This window comes from Leuciscus leuciscus, assembly GCF_965113295.1.
Source record: "Leuciscus leuciscus genome assembly, chromosome: 25".
In the NCBI taxonomy this organism is placed as follows: Eukaryota; Metazoa; Chordata; class Actinopteri; order Cypriniformes; family Leuciscidae; genus Leuciscus; species Leuciscus leuciscus.
In genome coordinates, this window is record NC_138724.1 from 10,605,259 (window position 1) to 10,620,766 (window position 15,508).

Genomic DNA, 15,508 nt, shown 5'->3' on the forward strand with positions numbered 1-15,508 from the left:
AAATTTGCTATACCCCTAAATGGCTGGTAATGGCTGGTGGATGAGGAGATTCCCCCTTTCTATGTAAAGCGCTTTGAGGTCTCAGAAAAAGCGCTATATAAATGTAACAAATTATTATTATTATTAATAATACCAGCATCCAATCAACTATTGCTAACAAAATAATCATAATACGCCTTACAAAAAAGTGGTATCATAATACTGCATATAACAGTACTAAATGAATACCATATGATATTACCATATTCATGTTAGTGGCCTTACTTGAGATTTGGACAATATGCCCAGTGGTGGATCAATGGAGAGCGAAACTATAGAGGGAAAATGGTCTTATACCTTTTATTACCCATAAACCCCTGGAGTTGGGCTCTGACTGTGCTGTAAAAGGCTTGGCATATGTGTGTGTTGACATACGAAAGCTCACCAATATCTAATCAAACCATCTCCAAACTCAGATAAATGTACTCAAGTGGGATTTTTTTACTCATGGTTAAGTGCTACACTAAACACACAGATTCAGGCTGGTGGCAGACAACCTGGCTAATGGTTACACAAGGGAGACAAATGCCAAGTTATACAATCTGAATCGAGCTTTAAAAATCCATAAAGGAACAAGCACAATGTTATCTTATATAAAGATTAATAAGGGATATTTGTTCTGAGACTGACAATACTGTTAAGCTTAACTTGACCACAACACAGCTAATTGCTGAAAAGATTTTGTTTCTATAATGAATTACTCTGTAAAGAAATTCATATTTCTATTATTGTTACAGATCAGCCAGGCTCTCACACCAGCCAATCACAGTGCACTCCCTCACCTGAGTTCTAATCACACACACACCTGCACCTCATCATCATCATCACCATCATCACTACCACTATAAACACACACTCCTCACCACTGTTCATTGTCTGGTCTTGTTCACATGAAGAGGACTACTTACCTTATGATTGCCAAATCTGCTTCTCCAATGACCACTCTCCACTCCAGTGTCTTGTCTCCAGTATCTCGTCTCTCTTCGGTGTTCCTTGTTCCTGTCATCCGTCTCATCGACCATCAGTCTTCATACCTGTAAGAACCATCCACTCAATGCCTGCACACCGCTCTGCAAATTATCATTGTTCATATATCTTACCTGCATTCTTTTCCCACTCTTTGTCAATAAACTCTATTAACTTCCATATCAATCTCTTGAGTCTGCTTCCGTAACAATGAATTGCTATAGAAATAATGAATTGAATAAGTGGAAAATGATGGTCATGTTTTTTACTTAATATTCTCTAATTTATTAAATGCATTAAATTCATACATATGACTTGAACACACTATTTTAGGATCAGCATTTTTAGAATTAAAATTATTATTTTTCTTTTCAAGTAAAATGTCAGGGTGATACAATTGTCCACAAAAAGTTCTTAAACCAAAAATTAAGTTATTTGGCATAATCTTTTATTATAATGTCACAATTTCATCGGTCTGCTGCTTAGTCACTATATATATTTTCCATAATCCTTGACTCCCACCTACACTCCTCACAAATCACCCACACCTGCAACCCATCTGGTCTGTCATCAAGCACACACCTTGTCTCACATCATGGTCCATTCTTGTTCAGACCATGTTGGACTACTTACCTGTTCTGCTGTCAGATACCCGCGAAGACCATCACCATATACTCGCCAAACGCAACGAGGTGTGTGCATTTATCCAACCATCCATGATCTCCTGCAGTGCACCAAGGAAAATCATCATTACCAAGTTATTCTGTCATCATTTGATCTGCATACTCACCCATATTCACCATTCTGCTGTAAATAAACCTCATTGTTATCAGCATTTCTCTGTGTCTGAGACTATATTCCGTTAAAAATATAATCTAAACCAAGGTCAATAAGTCTCTTAAATATCCGGCAAGGTTAGCTATTTCAGGTGTGGTGTGACTCTCCACAAATGTAATGTCATGAATGAAATACAAAAAAAAAAAAAACGCTTTGGTCTATTCAAAGTGTAAGGAAAATGTTATTACTTTATTTGCAACGTTTGAATGTGAAAATTGCTGAGTCTACATTTCTTCAATGCTTAGGAGTACTAATAGGTGTACTTCTGTCTTTGTCATCTCTTGCGGTCATATTTAATGAATACTTTTCACAGATTAACAATTATGAGGCCTGACCGTAGTCTAAAAGAAGGCTTATCCACACTTCAAATCTAAATAAGGCACCAATCAATCAGAATGGCCAGCATTATTCTGCCTGTCCGTCTGAGAGAGAGATCCTGTGCCATTGTTAAATGGTGCTGATTGGCCGACTGGCTACTTTAACTCACGGGTGAAAGGATGTCCATTTCGAGTTTTCTTTAAAACTCCAAACACCTGCTTTTTAAATGATCACCGTCTCCTGTGTTGAAGCACTTTTCCAGCGAGGTGGTCTGGGTTGGACGGGGTGAGGGGTGGAGGTTGGTGCTGTTGGTTTGTGGAGGGTGGTGAGTGGGTATGTTTGAAGACCTTGGCTCACAGCCACAGTTGGAACAAAAAGGAGGACTCTCTTTACATGCATAGCCAGACAGACTAGACTATTCTGGCTTTCAGAAAAGAAAAAAAAAGTTGAAAAATACAGGCCTTTTTAGTATTTTCTCCCAAAACATTTTAAAGGATTTTCATTCCTCTTTGTTTATTGGTCAAACAATAGAGATGGACTATGCAAACTGGCTGGATTTGATTGCATTTGTTTTCAATATTGCATATGAAGCAGACAGCAAATTGAAGCCGTCTCTGCAAACATCAACAGAGTGAACAAATAAAAGGGGATTTGTATTGCTAAGTGTTGGAGAGACAGGTGCAGAAGAGAGAGAGACAGAGAGAGGCCCATCAGGTGAGGTGCTCTGGACCAACGTTCAGTCTTGACTGACAAATTACAACACCTATTAAGTCGTACATCAGTCAAAAGTAAAATATAAAAGCATCAGGTGTTAGTAATAGTAATTTAGTTTTAGAAGTTATACATTCGCCTATATGTACAGTAAATAAAGATTGTTTCTCAACATATCTGGGAACATTTAATGTTTTGTTTTTGTTGCTGTGTTTGTCTGTGGATGGGAAGCTACAATTTAAACACTAAAGCTAAAAATCTTTTTAAAAATAAAGCCTAAAATAAAAAAAGCTAAAACAACCAAAACTGAGGATAAAGCTTAAAGTAAAGCTAAACTAAATTTATATCTAAAACTGAAGTCAGAACTAAGCTTAAACTAAAGCAAACACTCAAACTAAAGCTAAAATAAACGCTAAAAGGCAGATTAAAGCTCAAATAAAGTTAAATCTAAAACTAAAGACAAAACTAAGCTTACTGTAAACTAGAGTTAAAACAAAAAGGTAAAATGAATATTAAAGACTAAAGCTAAAACAAAAGTTATAGCTAAAGCCAAAACTGGGCTTAAACTATAGCTAACTCTAAAATTAAACCTAATTTAAAGGAGACCTTATAACAGGCTATCTTTGTAAATATTCAGTTTAACCAGAAAAAATGTAAAAGTGAACAAAAGGGGCTTCCTGAATTCAGGTAACATGTGACTTAATGCTATTTTCTACCTTTTCAAAAGAGGAACCATTAATTCCTTTCTCTTTCTTTCCACTGAAATCAGCTTAAAGCCATTTTGCCTTGTCAATAAGAGCACTCCATCAATCTGCAACAATTGCATATTTCAACAAAAGGCTTATTAAGGCATTTCACTTCCTTCCAAAAAAGATTCCACATCAATTCAACCTGGTTCTTATAGCGATCAATGCCACACTCAATCTCTCTCTCTCATTCTCTGCCTTCTCTGGCCTTTTCATTCATTCACCCTGGGTGCATTAACTATTGTGTGTATTTGTTTGTGCGTGTGTGTGTTTCTGGGCAGTGTGTCACTCAGGGCGGTTAAAGTATGCCCAGTCTTTGGCCAGATCAAGATAATTAACTGGAGAGGTCACAAACTAATGAAATGAAAAGAGTCCCAGAAAATGGTGCTCACTAATCCTATTTGCTGGGACATTATTCAAAAAGCCAAGAATGGAAAAAGGAAAAGAGCAATGTGGGGCATTATCAGTAAGAAGGAATAGTATTTTAAGAATTTAACTGACTGTGTGACCTCACATCTCAACAGTTTGTTTTTATATAATACAGATAAACGATACACATTGAATGTAGTTTGTTTGTGTTTCTGTATAATTACAATAGAGAATATATATTTATTTAAGTAGCTATGCAGGGATGCACACTACTTTATTAGTGTGCATCAAATTGATGTAATGTTGGATGTAACTATACTGAATAGTGTTTTAGCCATGCTAATATTTAGCCATGTTAATAAGCAGGTTCACTTGTGAATTATTTTGGGCATGCTCGGACATGTGAGGAAATTTATTTAGACATTTATTATGTGGCTCTTCAGCAGGGATAGGAACAACAAGATGACTTCCAGTGAAACAAGATGTGGAATACTTTGACATTTACACAGCATATGTAGCAAAAAAAAAAAGTGGTTATGCAGAAGCTCAGATGGGCTAAGTTACATATGCGGATGAACATCATTGGTTCGTACGGAAGCTTAAACGTGCTGCTTAACACGAGAATGAACCACATTGTTTCTTGCAGAAGCTCAAACATGCTGCGTAACACATCAGAATAAACCACATTGGCTCTTTTGCGGAGCTCAAACATGCTGCGTAACACGAGAATGAACATCATTGTTTTTTGTGGAAGCTGAAACGTGCTACAGAACACACGAGAATGAACCTTATTGGTTCTTGCAGAAGCTCAAATGGACTGCTTAACATGAGAATGAACCTCACTGGTTCTTGCAGAAGCTCAAACGTACTGGGTAACATGAAAATTAACCTCATTGGTCTTTGCTGAAGCTCAAAGATGCTGCGTAACACTAGAATTAACCTCATTGTTTCTTGCAGAACCTCAAACGTACAGTGCAACACGAGAATTAACCTCATTGGTTCTTACAAAACTCAAACGGGCTGCGGAAGACATGAGAATGAACCTCATTGGTTCTTGCAGAAGCTGAAACGTCCTGCATAACACGAGAATAAACCTTATTCTTTCTCATAGATGCTCAAATGTACTGCGTTACACGAGAATGAACCTCATTGGTTATTGCAGAAGCTCAAAAGTTATGTGTAAGACGAGAATTAACCTCATTGGTTATTGCAAAAGCTCAAACGTGCTGAATAACAAACGAGAATGGACCTCATTGGTTCTTGCTGAAGCTCAAACGTGTTGCGTAACACATGAGAATGAACCTCACTGGTTCTTGCAGGAGCTCAAATGTGCTGCGTAACACAAGAATGAACCTCATTGGTTCTTGCAAAAGCTCAAACGGGCTGAGTAACACACGTGAATGAACCTCATTATGTTAGTATAGGAGACCATAAGTCTGAGTGGACATGCGGAGTCCCTCAAGGCTCAATTCTTGCGCCACTCCTGTTCAACCTGTATATGCTCCCAATGAGCCAAATAATGAGAAATAACCAAATTGCTTACCACAGCTATGCAGACGACACACAGCTGTACTTAGCCCTATCGCCTAACGATTACAGCCCCATTGACTCCATGTGCCGATGCATTGACGAAGTCAACAGTTGGATGTGTCAAAACTTTCTTCAATTAAACAAAGACAAAACTGAAGTTATTGCGTTTGGAAACAAAGATGAAGTTCTCAAAGTGAACGCATACCTTCACTCTAGGGGTCAAACAACTAAACATCAAGTCAGGAATCTTGGTGTGACACTAGAGTCAGACCTTAGTTTCAGTAGTCATGTCAAAGCAATAACTAAATCAGCATACTATCATCTGAAAAATATTGCAAGAATTAGATGCTTTGTTTCCAGACAAGACTTAGAGAAACTTGTGCATGCTTTCATCACCAGCAGGGTGGATTATTGTAATGGTCTCCTCACTGGCCTTCCCAAAAAGACCATAAGACAGTTGCAGCTCATACAGAACGCTGCTGCCAGGATTCTGAGCAGAACCAGAAAATATGAACATATCACACCAGTCCTCAGGTCTTTACACTGGCTCCCAGTTAGATTTAGGATTGATTTTAAAGTATTATTACTGGTATATAAATCATTCAATGGCCTAGGACCTCAATACATTGCAGATATGCTCACTGAATATAAACCCAACAGATCACTCAGATCATTAGGATCATATCAGCTAGAAATACCAAGGGTTCACTCTAAACATGGTGAGTCTGCTTTTAGCTATTATGCCAGCCACAGCTGGAACCAGCTTCCAGAAGAGATCAGATGTGCTCCTACAGTGGTCACATTCAAATCCAGACTCAAAACACTTCTGTTTAGCTGTGCATTTACTGAATGAGCACTGTGCCGCTGTTCGTCCGACTGTTTGTACTGTACTGTATTTTACTCTATTTTTCTAAACTGTTTTAATTATTCTTATTTCTTTTAATTATTTTAATTTCTCCTATGTCAGCAGGGCATTTAGCCCGTAACTGTAAATGCCCACTCAGAAGGTGATAATGTGAAAGTGACGTGTATTAATGTGGGTTTGAAAGTAGAACAGTATTTAAATGACGATATTAAAGTTTTCGTCTGAGAAAGAATGTGAACACAGTGCTAAAGAAAGTGAAAAGAACGTGTGAGTAAATGAGGGAGAAAAGAAAGTTAAAGGAAAGTTGATAGATGGAAGTCGTAAGAAGATTGAAGGTTAAAAGAAGGTTGAAAGATTTAAGTCTTAAGGGAATCCTTTGAAGGAAAGATCTATAATAATATTCTTTTTTTATTTTTTAAAAGTACTGTATTTTATTTTATTTTTCTAAACTGTTTTAATTATTCTTATTTCTTTTCATTATTTTAATTTCTTCTATGTAAAGCACTTTGAATTGCCATAGTGTATGAAATGTGCTATATAAATAAACTTGCCTTGCCTTGCCTTGCCTCATTGGTTCTTCCAGAAGATCAAACCCTCTGTGTAACACACAAGAATGAACCTCATTGGTTCTTGCAGAAGATCAAACGTGCTGTGTAACACAAGCAAATTAACCTCATTGGTTCTTGCAGAAGCTCAAACGTGCTGCTCAACACGAGATTGAACCTCAATAGATCTTGTAAAAGCTCAAACGTGCTGTGTAACACAAGCGAATGAACCTCATTGGTTCCTGCAGAAGCTCAAACGTGCTGTGTAATACGAGAACAAACCTCACTGGTTCTTGCAGAAGCTCAAACGTACTGTGTAACATATGAGAATGAACCTCACTGGTTCTTGATGAATCTCAAAAGGGTTGCATAACATATGAGAATGAACCTCATTGGTTCTTGCAGAAGCTTAAACGTGCTGTGTAACATGAGAATGAACCTCACTGGTTCTTGCGGAAGCTCAAATGTGCTGAGTAACATGAGAATGAACCTCATTGGGCGAGTAATTAATGACAGAATTAAAAAAGATTTGGTGAACTAAACCTTCAAGGAAGCCCATTTCTGGCACATAAGAGTTCTTATCAAATAGATATCTTGAATGAGATATCTCGCAAAAAAAAAATCATAAATGGTAAATGATGAATAATGATAAGGACATAAATAGTCATAAATATGAATTTAAATGTATGAATTATGATAAAAATGTAGATATTTTGCCATATTACAGTTTTTCTGAATTGCTAAAACACATTTCTTGAAACCATCACTGACTTTCTCAAAACCTTAAACACAAAACCAAATTTTCAAGCCACATTCAGAGAACATCTGAATCTTCTGGCAAAATCAAGCCTCAAAACCATTTTATCTGTGCTCAAAATGAAACAATGCTTTACTGTTTTTCTCAAATGCTAAAACACTAAAACCCATTGGTTGAACAAAGTTCTCAGTTGCCTGAACTCGTTTAGCTAATTGTGCAGTCTGTTGTCAATACCTTAAACCATTTCACATGGTAAAACACAATTTGCAGATCTCACTTAGACTTTTCAGCAAAACTCTAAACACATTCTCATTCTCAAAACACATTCTGCACTGTAATGCACATGTCATCCACACTGGTAAACACAAGAGGCAACAATCAAATACAAATAGAGAACACATGTCATTGATTGAACACAACCACTCAAAACTGATTTAACCTGTTTCAAATGATGCCCAAAGACAAGAAGAAGCACACTGATCACATGTTTACTCCTTTGATTTTTGTCCCTTTTAGTATTGTATACTGTAGTACAGTGCATTGTAGGCTGTATACTGTACAATGAACAGTATACCCCCAATATGGCCCCGAACATTGTGTTTTCCATTTGTTAACAGTACTGACTGCTCAATAGATTTTGACTGGTTGCAGGTTCATATCAACAAAGAATAAGACTTACAGTATCACAGAGACAAAGGACAAGTTTGTGAGATGCAGGGTACAGTACTGTAAAAATAGGGGTACAAGGAGGAGGAAGAACAAAGACATTTTGCAAAGAGCAAAGCAGAGTAGTAATTTCTGATAAATTTTGAGCTACTATGATAGAACATGTTTTCGTTCATCAAAAGACAATGACGGAAAAATATGAAATTTTTTTTTTTTTTTTTTTTTTTTACTTTTGTTTTTATTTCCTTTTATCAAGTGCAGTCATACAGTATGTCACAAATTAACTTTTTGATGGTACAGTAAAGTGTCACGGGTAAGTCTACAAACAGAATAGCAGTCCATAGATATATTTTGAGAACTATATGTTTTGAACAATGTGTTTTCTATTTTTTGGTGTATTGTTTATACTGCTTGATAGTGTATATCATTTTGATCACTTTGTTTATGATTTGAGAGCAGTGTTTGATTTTGAACACAGGTAAAACTGTTTTGAGGCGAAAGTTTCATTTTGCAAGAGGAGTCAGAAGTTTTGTAAATAGTGCTTGAAGATGAGGTTTTGTGTTTAATGTTTTCAGAAAAAGGAGCAAGGTTTCAGAAATTGTGTTTTAGCAATTGAGAAAAACTGTAAGATCATACACACACTGAGTCAATATTATGAACACTACAGATCATTTGTTAGACACTACATCAAAAAATGGAGAAGACAGAAGCAGATGCAGTTATAGAAAAAAGGTATATTGTAACAAAGTAAACAAATTTTGTAATTACGTAAAAAAGTATAGTAATGACAACTTACAGAAGTAAGGTTAATAAATTGTATACATATGCGCTGCAAGTATAGTATTGTACTGAAAATAGTATTGAATGTATATTCAGCACTTGCCTACTGTGAAAGTACAGTGACCCAACTGCAAAAGTAAAAATTACAGTAAAAAAAAACTAAATGAAAAGTAATGAAATAAAATGAAATAAATGTGTTTTAGTGAGTGAGAATGTGTTTAGGGCTTTGCAAAAATATTGCACGAGATTTGAACAGAACTTGTTTAAGGTTTTGCAGAAAAAGTGATTTATTCGACAAACGTGTTTAGGCCTTTGGAAAATTTGTTTCATAGAATGGGGTTTCGTGTCTTAGCAATTGTGAAAAACTTTTTAAAAAACATAGATGTTAGGATGCATTTTCTAAAGCACATAATCACCTTTGCTCCTTTCTATATCCTGAGATTCTAAATTTGGTATCAGTTTTGCTACTTACTGTAATGTTTATTCATGGATAAATGTGTTTTACTTAAGTTCACATTTTGATGCTTGAGTTAATTATATTATGTGTTTGTGCTTTATGAATGAGAACAATTAAGACTGTGAAAAATTAGGGCTTTTATGTGTAGAATTCTGCTGAAAACATTGAGAAAATTTTAAACAGGTTAAATGTGTAAAACGTTTTGAGAAATGTCTGTTTTGAAAACTGTCTATGTTTTGGAAACTGTGCCAAGCCAACTAAATCAGTTAGTTTTTGTCCTAATTGTCTTTATATCTCATAATTTTGACTTTTTATCCTGTAATTATAACTTAGTGTCTCTTAGTATCTTTTTATGTCATAATATTTTTATTTTGTGGCAGAAATGGGCTTCCATAAAATAATCAAGTGTTCACGATAAAGAAAAGGAAAATGTTAAACACATGCACTAAGTTTCCAGAAATGTACTCTTTGTGTTCATGTTGGTTTTGGGTGACTTTGACAGCCAGTGAAAACTTTTACACCATTTTCAATGAAAGTTTCAATTTAATGACTTGAATTTAAATGTAGTGTAACCATGAAGTAAAATGTAATACCATATTTTCCTTAAAGTTTGAATACATGTCAGTGTACACATCTCAAACATAATAAACATAAATTTGTTTTGTAGAGTCATTTCAAATTATCTGACATTTCAAGAAAAACAATGATATTTTATAAGAAATCGTAAAAAAAAAAAAAAAAACCACGCCAAATGAGTTCTATAATAATTTAATTATTACATAATTTTTCTTAATTATGAAATCAGGATAGTTGTACCACCCTGCCATTGTTGACCTTATGTTTTATTTCAGAAATTAAAAACAAGAGAAGTGTATTTAAGTCATTGGGTCAAGTAAAAAAAAAGTGCATTTTTAATACACGTTTGCATGGATTAATTGATCCAGACACTTTCTAAGCTTTTTTAATGGGCCAAGTATGCTGCCATCTATAGTACCATCATATTACCATGTCTGGAAAACTATAGTAGTACTACTATAATAAATACCACTAGGGCAATTCTAGGATTTCAATATTAGAGGGACTCAGCACCCAATGAGGGAATGATTTAAAAAAAAATATATATATATATATTGTTTGTATACTAGGATAACATGGAAAATGTGCCATGCTTTAGTGGAGGATTTCTGTCAACTGGTGGAAAACAAACACTTTTAACATGAAAATGACATGAAATTACTACTATAACCAGTAGATGACAGCAGAGGACCACTCATTAGTTCATTTGCCATTTCCACTCCCTTTCACAGTTATTTTCTTGTGTTTTGCTTTTGGATTTATTATCAAATGAACATTATAACAAATTTTAGCAATTTTATTGCACTGAAGTATGAAGTATAGCAAGAGTAGGAAAAGTCACAAAGTCTCATGACATTTAGATAAAAACGGGAAAGCGTCTTGAATTGTTCCCACACCATATTGTGTAAACTGAATTTATGACAAAGAACTACACAGATATCATAACAATCTATCAATAAATGCACACACGTTGTCCTCTGCTTTTGACGCTGGCGCTGCTGGGGATTGAAGAACGAATAACGCAGACTAAAATACAGGAATGATGAGCCAAAGCCTGCCGCCGGTTTTATATGAGTTTTAAAGGGGACTGAGGCAGCACAAATTAGTTTTATATTACAAAGTTAACTGCGAATTTTTAGTGCATGGGCTGGGTGGAAATTTAGGGGGGCTAAAGTATACAGCTAAATATTATAGTTTTTATGTGAAGGACATCTAAAAACTCAGTTTGGATGCAGTAGCATAAAGATTCCACTCGAAAGCAGCACCTAGTGCAAAAACAGCCAGACCAACCAGACTCCCTGGTTCATCTTTTAGCCTATTCAGTGAACAACAAACCCAACATGGGTCCAGTTCCAGCTCCAACAGTCATTAGACAGATATAAGCTCACTATCAGAAGTCTAGCAGCCCCCTGCTTTAATGAACTTAATTAGCAGCTCTGTCTGTGTGGAATTACCCTGAAAATCAGGAATGCTGGGCATAAAAAAGGAGAGAAAGCTGAAAAGAGTGAAAGAGCCACAAAGAGGGGGGAAAAGAGGGTTCGAGGGGTGAATAAAGTGCGTGGGGGGGGGGGGGGGGGGGATTAAAATTGTTTGAATTGAGTCCACACTCTGCACATTCATCTGTTATTCTGCTCAAATCTGGGTTTTGTTCAGGCCAGAGTAAAGTAACGTCAATCATCTCAACCCGTTTTTTGTGCGACTTAAGAAATTGTTATGAAATTGCTTTCACACATAATGAGGGTCTCCATCCCCGGCACAGCACCCGAACCTCCCATCTATATTAGGCCTAAAGGTCAAGAGAGAGCTAGCAAGAGAGTGAAATTCACCACTACCAAACCGCTCGCCCCCTGAACACACATCAAAGTGACAGGAGCGTCCAATCAGATTTGTCTAACAGGCATTACATGATGAATATGGTGCAGCCGTGGCACAAAGGCTTCTTTGTGTGGGCCTGGAGTGAAGGCCATTCACAGCTCCAAACAGCCAGCCAGGGTGGAAGTAAATGGCCAAAAGGCTCTCATCAGAAAAAAAAAAAGAGAAGCCAAACTTGTGTGGTACAATGGTTCATGCAAATGACTTCAAACCCCCTGTCCTCAACTCTGTGAGACACGGTTAGGTCGTCTGAAGTTTAGACAGCTTAGTGCTGTCAAAGTGTAAGGCTCTGCATTTTCAAACTTTCTTCTTTCTAACTTTTGAGTGAAAAGCAAGTTTTATCTCCCTCCTCCTTAAAGACATGCGTCTTGTGATTTATTTTTTTGTTAGGATTTATAGACATCCTGAGGTTTTTAGAGAAAGCAGAAGAATTTTATCCGTAGATGGAAAGGCTGGATGCTCTTGTGAGCCCCTGATGTTAACATGCAAGATAAGGGAAGACAGAATTTTTTTGGAATTTGCAGTAGAAATACTAAACAAAAACACTGTTAAATGTAAAGGTGAAAATGTAACACTTAAAAATTCATTGGTAAAACAATACAGTCAAGCTTACAAATGTAGTCATTTTAATTGTATTCATTTATTTTAAAAAGATACCTTTAGAAATTTTTTATAATTTTAAATTTGTTTTCTATTAGGTTATTTTCAGCACGGTTACTAAAATTCAGGGCACATCTAAATAAAGTTTATAATACTGATTTGTGTGACTTTTTAAACATTAAATAAACATAATAAAAAGAGACACAATGTATAACATAAAAAATTTTTTTTAAACTACAGCAGAATTAGAGCCTGTACACACAGAGACGCGTTTAAACCGCTATTTTTTTAACCGGGTCCCAGAGTGGATAAATCTGAAAACGTAAATAATATAAACTATATACAATTGCATCTTAGTAATGTCAACATTATAAAAATTTTATTTTTTATTTTTGTTTGTACATTTGTCTCATTAGATATTTGAGTAAGTTGAAATCCAATACTCATGTTTAAAAGTGTAATTTGGCAATTTCTCTAAAAAAAATCCTGTCATCATAGGTGCGCAATGAATTCGGGGGTCGATAAGGCTGCGAAGGATCCATCTGCTGTATCCTTCATTTCACAGGAAACCAAGGACGCATTTGGAGGACAAATTTGAAGGAGCCTTCAAACTGGGAAGGCCTTCTTCACGCCGCGGTGACGCAATTGGTCTTGGATGCAGCCTCTGAATTGGGACGCAGTAATCGTCTCTACAATAGGGGACAGTGTTGTAACACTGTTAGTTTGACGCATCAGAAAAGAGCTGTGGTGATTTCATCAATATCATATACTCACATCACCTTTTTGAGCTTGGCAAGAGAAGTGCAATGTTACTGTGATCAACATTGTACATTTTATGACAAAAAAACGGATTTTCAGGAAGAAAAGTAAACCTTTTTATTTGATTGTTTTTTGCCTAGCAATCATTGTATTAGATACAGATATTTGACTTGCAAAAGTTGTTCTAAAGTTGCTCTAAAGTTGCTGTTTCTCTAGTTTAATTTGATGCTTTGTATTCATGCTAACTTCAAACCCACATGCTAAAACAGTTAGCTAAGATATGGCTGTTAGGGGTGTTGAAACAAGGAATAGTTGTAACAGTTCATTAAAAATGTTATTACCAACCCTTTATGATGATTCAGTTATAAATCACATCCCCTGTTAAGACAAAATGTGAGTTTTTTTTTCTTTCATTACATGAGTTGTGCATTGAGGGATTTAAATGGTAAATATGTTTCCATCATAATTTATGTGCAAGTTTATCGAATAAAAACATTATCCACCTCAATTGAGCACATACGATTTTTTGTGGACATTTTTAGAATTTATGTGCATCTCGGCATTTCCATCCAGCGTTTTTTATGTGATATTCCAAAATGTACATAAAATAGGTGGATAGCTAGTGACTGAACTGTTATGTGACAGGAATTGAGTACACACACATGATCACTCACACAAACACAAGCTAAATTTAAAGTATTTAAAAAAATACAATAGTCAAGTCAAGTCAAGTCACCTTTATAGCACTTTTTACAATACAGATTGTATCAAAGCAGCTTCACAGTGATAACATGAAAATAATACAACAAAGTTTGTTTCTAGAAGAAAATTGCGTCATCGTCCACCGTAAGGCAGATTAATAATATTGTTAAATATGAAATGTTCCCAACTAAGCAAGCCAAAAGCCAAGGCAACAGTGGCAAGGAACCAAAACTCCATCAGTGACAGAATGGAGAAAAAACCCTTGGGAGAACCCAGGCTCAGTCGGGGCCAGTTCTCCTCTGGCCAAAGAGCGAACAGTGTATGATTATGATCCAGGCAGCATTACAGGTCAGAAGTCAGATTGGATCAGAACATTCAGAATATTATCCAGTTCCATCTGGTTGGAAGTCGGAGTCATCACGCCGGTATGGAGACGAGTTTATAGAGGATCAGTGCCGATGGCTGTCGTGTCTATGAGGCCTTCACAGGGCTGATGAGGCTGGCACCTCAGGGATGCGTCATGGATGGGTCCAGGTGCAAGCCCACCATCTGATCTGGATACGGCCGGGATTCGGCTGACTTCAGTAAACAGGGGAGGGACTGGTTGACACTTCAGGACTGCATTGTCATCGTGTCCAGGCGCAGGTCCTTCATCAGATCTGGATACGGCCTGGATACGACGGACTGCGGTAAACCTCGGATAAACAGAGAGACTAATATTAGCGTAGACACCATCTTTCTTATGATGTAACAAGTACATCAGGATTTATGGGGAGTGTTCCCGGTTCCGGCTGACCTAATCTATACAGCCTAACAATGAATTATAGAAGTCTATAATCTGTTATGTGTATGCTAGGTCAAAGAGATGTGTTTTTAGTCTAAATTTGAACTGACAGAGTGTTGACCAATGTTAGGAAGATTGTTCCAAAGTTTTGGTGCTAAATTTGAAAAGGATCTACCGCCAGCAATCGATTTTGATATTCTAGGTATTGTCAACTGGCCGGAATTTTGAGATCGCAATAGACGTGAAGGACTATAATGCGTTAAGAGCTTGCTCAAGTACTGCGGAGCTAAACCATTTAGTACTTACTTTGTAAGTGATCAGCAATATTTTAAAATGTATACGATGTTTAATAGGGAACCAATGCAGTGTTGACAGAACCGGGCTAATATGGTCATACTTCCTGGTTCTGGTAAGAACTCTAGCTGCTGCGTTTTGGACCAGCTGTAGTTTGTTTATTAAGCGTGCAGCGTAACCACCCATAATAACAATACAATAATCTAGCCTTGATGTCATGAACACATTAACTAATTGTTCTGCATTTTTCATTGAGAGCATATTACGTATTTTAGATATTTTTTAAGATGAAAAAATTTGGTTTTACAGATGGTAGACATGTGACTTTCAAATGA

The 15,508-nt window shown here is 36.3% G+C and overlaps 1 protein-coding gene across 1 annotated transcript in view; it reads right to left on the reverse strand.

The window, feature by feature from the left end:
* Positions 1 to 953: 953 nt before the first annotated feature.
* LOC309491102 (achaete-scute homolog 1b-like) overlaps positions 954 to 15,508 on the reverse strand; it is a 29,496-nt gene continuing 14,941 nt past the window's right edge. Inside the window, exons 2-3 of the transcript XR_014202914.1 lie at positions 1,639 to 1,729; positions 954 to 1,223 (exon numbers count right to left, since the gene is read on the reverse strand). The gene's annotated coding sequence lies outside the window, so the exon portion shown is untranslated. The remainder of the gene's footprint in view (positions 1,224 to 1,638; positions 1,730 to 15,508) is intronic.